General features: G+C 49.6%; 1 non-coding gene and 1 pseudogene across 1 annotated transcript; both read right to left on the bottom strand.

The window, feature by feature from the left end:
* LOC143176331 (large subunit ribosomal RNA) overlaps positions 1-230 on the bottom strand; it is a 6,454-nt pseudogene extending 6,224 nt beyond the window's left edge.
* A 2,055-nt stretch (positions 231-2,285) lies between these two features.
* Positions 2,286-2,440, bottom strand: LOC143176330 (5.8S ribosomal RNA). Its single transcript, XR_013000895.1, has one exon. It is a non-coding gene; the product is annotated as a 5.8S ribosomal RNA (ribosomal RNA).
* Between the last annotated feature and the right edge of the window lie 5,060 nt (positions 2,441-7,500).

Here is a 7,500-nt window from a genome sequence, read left to right on the forward strand (position 1 = left end):
CACCCTCTACGGGTAAATGGCCCCATTCAAGATGGACTTGGACGCGGTTCGACGTCACGGGATAAATGGACCCTCCTGAACACTACATTTCCCTACGGCGGAACCGCGGGATTCAGTGCTGGGCTAATTCCTGTTCGCTCGCAGCTACTAAGGAAATCCTTGTTAGTTTCTTTTCCTCCGCTTAGTAATATGCTTAAATTCAGCGGGTAATCTCGCCTACTCTGAGGTCGTCGTGAACGTGAATTGTATGAAAATTCAATCGAATTTCATAAAAATCGCTCAAAGGCAAAAAAAACAAAGTCTAGAGGAGAGTGCGTTCGAACACAACAATATTCATATTATAACGTATATAAATGATAAATATACCGCGACACGCGCGACTCCGTATCGTCGCGAAAAATCGTTCGCGAACGCGTCTTATGCGCCTCACCAGTGGTCTCTGCTGCGTCGCGTGTCTATATTCTCTTTTTACACTCTTCTCCTTCTTCTATCACATTTTACTCGATCGCGAAAAAGACTCTCGCTAGACGATCTCGCGCTCCGGTTAACTTTAACGCCCGTCCGAGAAGAATTTTCGGGGACTGGACGACCGAAGCGGATCTCGCGCGGTCTCGCGATCGACAGTGAAGAGAAGTGCAGAAGAGGAAAAGAAGACACGACAAACACACACCATGGGGCGACCGACGCGTTCGTTTCAACGCTTTCGCACAAAGTCGGCGGCGGTTATATATTTATATCATTATATTCCGGCGGACGGGACGCGACGTTCGAAAGCCTCGCCAAAGAGGAGCTCCTGCCTCTTCCTCTCTCTTTTCTACGAGAAAAGATAAACGTATTTTACGGGGATACGGAAACGTTACCACGTGGTGTCACACACGATCGTCCGTCTCTTCTCTATAGCAGAAACCGATAAAAATACACCTCCCGAAAGAGAGTATATGGTGATTCTTTTTATATATATATATATTTCGAAATACAACTGAACGTGGCGGAAGCGCACGGTGGTGGTCCAGCGAGGACACGCGACGACGGGGAATAAGAACTATTCGACCCGTTACGAATACGCATGCTCGTCCCGCACGATTTTAACACACACCGTGTTTTTCTCCAGTCGTCAAAGCGTTCGTGCGTCGAATTCGAAAAATAAAAAAAAAAGAAAAACACCTTTTCTCTCTCTCGGGGTAAAAGAGTCGATGTGTATTGTGTATAAAGGTTCTGCGAGAAGTCTCGTTTTGACGTGTGTTCCGCCGATAACGACGATCCTCCGAAACGGGGATACAGAAACGTTACACCTCACAACACGATCTCCGTCTCTTCTCTATAGCAGAAACCGATAAAAATACACCTCCCGAAAGAGAGTATATGGTGATTCTTTTTATATATATATATTTCGAAATTCAACTGAACGTGGCGGAAGCGCACGGTGGTGGTCCAGCGAGGACACGCGACGACGGGGAATAAGAACTATTCGACCCGTTACGAATACGCATGCTCGTCCCGCACGATTTTAACACACACCGTGTTTTTCTCCAGTCGTCAAAGCGTTCGTGCGTCGAATTCGAAAAATAAAAAAAAGAAATACACCTTTTCTCTCTCTCTCGGGGTAAAAAGAGTCGATGTGTATTGTGTATAAAGGTTCTGCTGCGAGAAGTCTCGTTTTGCCGTGTGTTTCGGTAACGACGATCCTCCGAAACGTACATCTCATTCGTAAGAGAGGAAGAAAACAATCTCCCTGGGGCCAGTCGGTAATATACCGACATACGACGTGTCGTGCACATCCGTCTCACGCACGGTATACAAAATATGAATAAAACGTGTGTAGTCTCTCTCTCTCTCGACTTCTTAATATTTTCTTTCACCTCTGACGCATCATTTCAGGTGACGTCGGGAGCGCGGGAAAAAAAATTTTTCTAAACACACGAAACCGTTCATCTCACGAACAGCCGAAAAAGTTGTCGCTCAGATCCATATCGCAGTGGAGCGGTATCCGCGGGCGGTCGTAATTGAACGACGCACGACGCCGCGAACACTCACGCGAGTCCATACAAACGATTCCGATCGTTTTGCAACAACTAGAACGTACACTGTCCGTGAAATTCACAGAATTTTCGCGTGTCCGCGACAAACGCCGACGAGACACCCATCGTTCGCTCGTACGTAGCATCCTTCTCTTAACCCGACTCAGAAACGTTCTTTGCGCCCTTCGGTAAAAAAACGTTCGATCCGAAGAGGTGAACGACGGCGGGGATTTGACAGAGCTACGCAAGCAGTGTATGGTACGTAAACGACCCTCAGCCAGGCGTGGTCCAGGAATTGTATCCGTGGACCGCAATGTGCGTTCGAAATGTCGATGTTCATGTGTCCTGCAGTTCACACGTTGACGCGCAATTAGCTGCGTTCTTCATCGACCCACGAGCCAAGTGATCCACCGTTCAGGGTAATCGTATAAATTTTATATTTCACATATATAATTTTATTCTCATTTGTTCGACCTAATATCTCTCTTCTTTCAAAGAGAAGATAAAAGTTGATACCTGAATCTCCGACCAGCGCGCGAAGGAGATTCAGGCGTCGCCTTGGAGACGACACCGAAGCCTTTCGAGACGAAAAACGTTCAAGTAATATGTATATATTTCTCGACGTTCCGGGCGTATAGTGCATTCAAAAACCCGCGAAAGACGCAGAAGACTCGCACGCGTGGAAACGACGGGGATATATTTTGTATCCTACCCGATACTGAATCCATCGCGTGCAGTCGACCCTCGCGTTCTTCCGATCAGACGCATCTATTGTTGCGCGCATGTTTTCGCGTCGCATCGCGCGAAACGTTGCACGAATCGTACCGATCGATCGATTGAAAGCAAATAATGAAAAAAGACTTCACAGCTGGCTCTTTGCCGGTCATTCGTCCCATGTTATCTCTTGCCGCGAAATTGGCGCGCAAGAGTTGGGTGTCAGACGCGCGGCTTTAAAACGAGCTTCACGGCCGGTCCCTTCGTTACCGCTTTCGTTCTTTTTCTCTCGGAACGACCATGAACGAACACGACGAGCGACGCTACGGCATACACACGTCCACGGATTCGATTAAAAAAACAGACTTCACAGCTGGCTCTTTGCCGGTCATTCGTCCCATATTATCTCTTGCCGCGAAATTGGCGCGCAAGAGTTGGGTGTCAGACGCACGGCTTTAAAACGAGCTTCACGGCCGGTCCTCTCAATTCCGTGTACGGTACACGCAAGATGCGGGTTCCACTTCCAGACTACCCGGTCCCTTCTCTCTACGAGAATCGATAGTAGAAGAACGGCTCGAAAACGCGTCTCAGAGACTAGGGGAAAAGAAGCGGTATGCGAGCGAAACGAAAACGCATTATGGAAACGTCGCGAAACAATGTTCGACGGTTGCTCGGTTCCAATCGTGCGGCCGTTTCAATTTCTCGTGCGCTTCACCGTCCCTCCGTAACTCTGGCCGATCGCGTATACCGAAGAGCCGACACGCGCAAAAACCACAGGCATTGTATACTGTATATATATATGTTACAGTCACAGCCTTCGCGCGTTTTACTCTCCGACGCGGGGTTTCCACGACGAAAGAGAGACAGTTTCGTGGCGGGTGACTCGGCCGAATCGCTACGACGGGTATTTCTATTATAGAACGAATCATCGCCACCCTTTACCAGTGCCCGACGAAGGAATCACAAGGTCATCTGGAGTTTACAATGCCAGCGACGGTAATTCCAACGAAGACCCGATAAGTCAACTCATCGTTCTATTTCTCCCCGTACAGAAAAGCGAATCGACGCTAACGCACCTCGCGCAAGCACGAACGTTCTCTTCGCGTGGATCATCCCATCGTCGAAAGATGTAAAGACGCATTGGAGATCGTGGTCTCTGGCGGGCTCATTGCACGCCCCACTGCATATCTTTCCTCGAATCGAGAATGATTCGTCCACTAAGGCTGCGAAACTACGCGTCGAGGAAACTAGGGGAAAGAAGCGGGATGCGAGCGAAACGACAATACATTATGGAAACGTCGCGAAACAATGTTCGGCGGTTGCTCGTTTCCTCCTGCGGACGTTTCATTGCTCGGGCGCTTCACGTCCCTCCGTAACCTTCGCGCGATCGCGTGCCCCGGAGAGCCGGCAACCGGTGAACCACAGGCGTATAAACTATAGTCTTCTATAGCAAGCCTTCGGCGGTTACTCTCCGACGCGGGGATTCCACGACGAGAGAGAATTTCGTGGCGGGTGACATCGGTCGAAACGCTACGACGGGTATTTCTATTATAGAACGAATCATCGCCACCCTTTACCAGTGCCCGACGAAGGAATCACAAGGTCATCTGGAGTTTACAATGCCAGCGACGGTAATTCCAACGAAGACCCGATAAGTCAACTCATCGTTCTATTTCTCCCCGTACAGACAAGCGAATCAACGCTATCGCACCTCACGCATGCACGAACGTTCTCTTCGCGTGAATCGTCCCATCGTCGAAAGATATAGCCGCTTGGAGATCGTGGCCCATCAAGTTCTTCCGTAACTCCTGCGCGATCGCGTACCCCGGAGAGCAGGCAACCGGTGAACCACAGGCGTATAAACTATAGTCTTCTATAGCAAGCCTTCGCGTTTACTCTACGACGCGGGGATTCCACGACGAGAGAGATTTTCGTGGCGGGTGACACGGCCGAATCGCTACGACGGGTATTTCTATTATAGAACGAATCATCGCCACCCTTTACCAGTGCCCGACGAAGGAATCACAAGGTCATCTGGAGTTTACAATGCCAGCGACGGTAATTCCAACGAAGACCCGATAAGTCAACTCATCGTTCTATTTCTCCCCGTACAGAAAAGCGAATCGGCGCTATCGCACCTCACGCAAGCAGGAATGATCTCTTCGCGTGGATCGTCCCATCGTCGAAAGATGTAAGACGTACAGAAATCGTGGTCCATCACGATTATTCGTAACTCTCCGAGTCGCGTATCTGAGAGTAGGGCAAACGGAGAACCACAGGCATAAATAATACTATATATTTCTTATATATAGTTAGCCTTCGCGTTTTACTCTCCGACATGGGGATTCCACGACGAGAGAGAGTTTCGTGGCGGGTGACTCGGCCGAATCGCTACGACGGGTATTTCTATTATAGAACGAATCATCGCCACCCTTTACCAGTGCCCGACGAAGGAATCACAAGGTCATCTGGAGTTCACAATGCCAGCGACGGTAATTCCAACGAAGACCCGATAAGTCAACTCATCGTTCTATTTCTCCCCGTACAGAAAAGCGAATCGACGCTATCGCACCTCGCGCGAGCACGTAACTACTCTTCGCGTGGATCGTCCCATCGTCGAAAGATGTAAGACGCACGGAAATCGTGGCCCATCAACGTTTTTTTGTAACTCTGCCGATCGCGTATCACAGAGCCGAGACGCACATACCACAGGCGTATAATACCGTTTTCTTTCGTATGGTAAGCCTTCGCGTTTACTCTTCGGCGCGGGGTTTCCACGTCGAGAGAGACTTTCGTGGCGGGTGACATCGGTCGAAACGCTACGACGGGTATTACTATTATAGAACGAATCATCGCCACCCTTTACCAGTGCCCGACGAAGGAATCACAAGGTCATCTGGAGTTTACAATGCCAGCGACGGTAATTCCAACGAAGACCCGATAAGTCAACTCAACGTTCTATTTCTCCCCGTACAGAAAAGCGAATCGACGCTGTTGCACCTCACGCAAGCACGAACGTTCTCTTCGCGTGGATCGTCCCATCGTCGAAAGATGTAAGACGCACGGAAATCGTGGCACATCACGTGTTTTCGGAACTCTGTCGACCGCGTATCTCAGAGACGACGCGCGCGAACCACTGGCATATACTATTATATATCGCGTTTTACCCTCCGACGCGGGGATTCCACGACGAGAGAGAGTTTCGTGAGCGGGTTGACTCGGAAGAAACGCTACGACGGGTATTTCTATTATAGAACGCATCATCGCCACCCTTTACCAGTGCCCGACGAAGGAATCACAAGGTCATCTGGAGTTTACAATGCCAGCGACGGTAATTCCAACGAAGACCCGATAAGTCAACTCAACGTTCTATTGCTCCCCGTACAGAAAAGCGAATCGACGCAATCGCACCATACGCGTGCACGTAACAACTCTTCGCGTGGATCGTCCCATCGTCGAGAGACGTAAGTTTCCATACTATGAATTCGCGTTTTACTCTCCGACGCGGGGATTCCACGACGAGAGAGAGTTTCGTGAGCGGGTTGACTCGGAAGAAACGCTACGACGGGTATTTCTATTATAGAACGCATCATCGCCACCCTTTACCAGTGCCCGACGAAGGAATCACAAGGTCATCTGGAGTTTACAATGCCAGCGACGGTAATTCCAACGAAGACCCGATAAGTCAACTCAACGTTCTATTGCTCCCCGTACAGAAAAGCGAATCGACGCAATCGCACCATACGCGTGCACGTAACAACTCTTCGCGTGGATCGTCCCATCGTCGAGAGACGTAAGTTTCCATACTATGAATTCGCGTTTTACTCTCCGACGCGGGGATTCCACGACGAGAGAGAGTTTCGTGAGCGGGTTGACTCGGAAGAAACGCTACGACGGGTATTTCTATTATAGAACGCATCATCGCCACCCTTTACCAGTGCCCGACGAAGGAATCACAAGGTCATCTGGAGTTTACAATGCCAGCGACGGTAATTCCAACGAAGACCCGATAAGTCAACTCAACGTTCTATTACTCCCCGTACAGAAAAGCGAATCGACGCAATCGCACCATACGCGTGCACGTAACAACTCTTCGCGTGGATCGTCCCATCGTCGAGAGACGTAAGTTTCATAGTAAGCCTTCGGCGTTTTACTCTCCGACGCGGGGATTCCACGACGAGAGAGAGAGTTTCGTGAGCGGGTTGACTCGGAAGAAACGCTACGACGGGTATTTCTATTATAGAACGCATCATCGCCACCCTTTACCAGTGCCCGACGAAGGAATCACAAGGTCATCTGGAGTTTACAATGCCAGCGACGGTAATTCCAACGAAGACCCGATAAGTCAACTCAACGTTCTATTTCTCCCCGTACAGAAAAGCGAATCGACGCAATCGCACCATACGCGTGCACGTAAACAACTCTTCGCGTGGATCGTCCCATCGTCGAGAGACGTAAGTTTTCATAGTATTAATTCGCGTTTTACTCTCCGACGCGGGGATTCCACGACGAGAGAGAGTTTCGTGAGCGGGTTGACTCGGAAGAAACGCTACGACGGGTATTTCTATTATAGAACGCATCATCGCCACCCTTTACCAGTGCCCGACGAAGGAATCACAAGGTCATCTGGAGTTTACAATGCCAGCGACGGTAATTCCAACGAAGACCCGATAAGTCAACTCAACGTTCTATTTCTCCCCGTACAGAAAAGCGAATCGACGCAATCGCACCATACGCGTGCCCGTAAACAACTCTTCGCGTGGATCGT

The sequence above is a fragment of the Nomia melanderi genome, unplaced genomic scaffold (assembly GCF_051020985.1).
Source record: "Nomia melanderi isolate GNS246 unplaced genomic scaffold, iyNomMela1 scaffold0495, whole genome shotgun sequence".
Lineage (NCBI taxonomy): Eukaryota > Metazoa > Arthropoda > Insecta > Hymenoptera > Halictidae > Nomia > Nomia melanderi.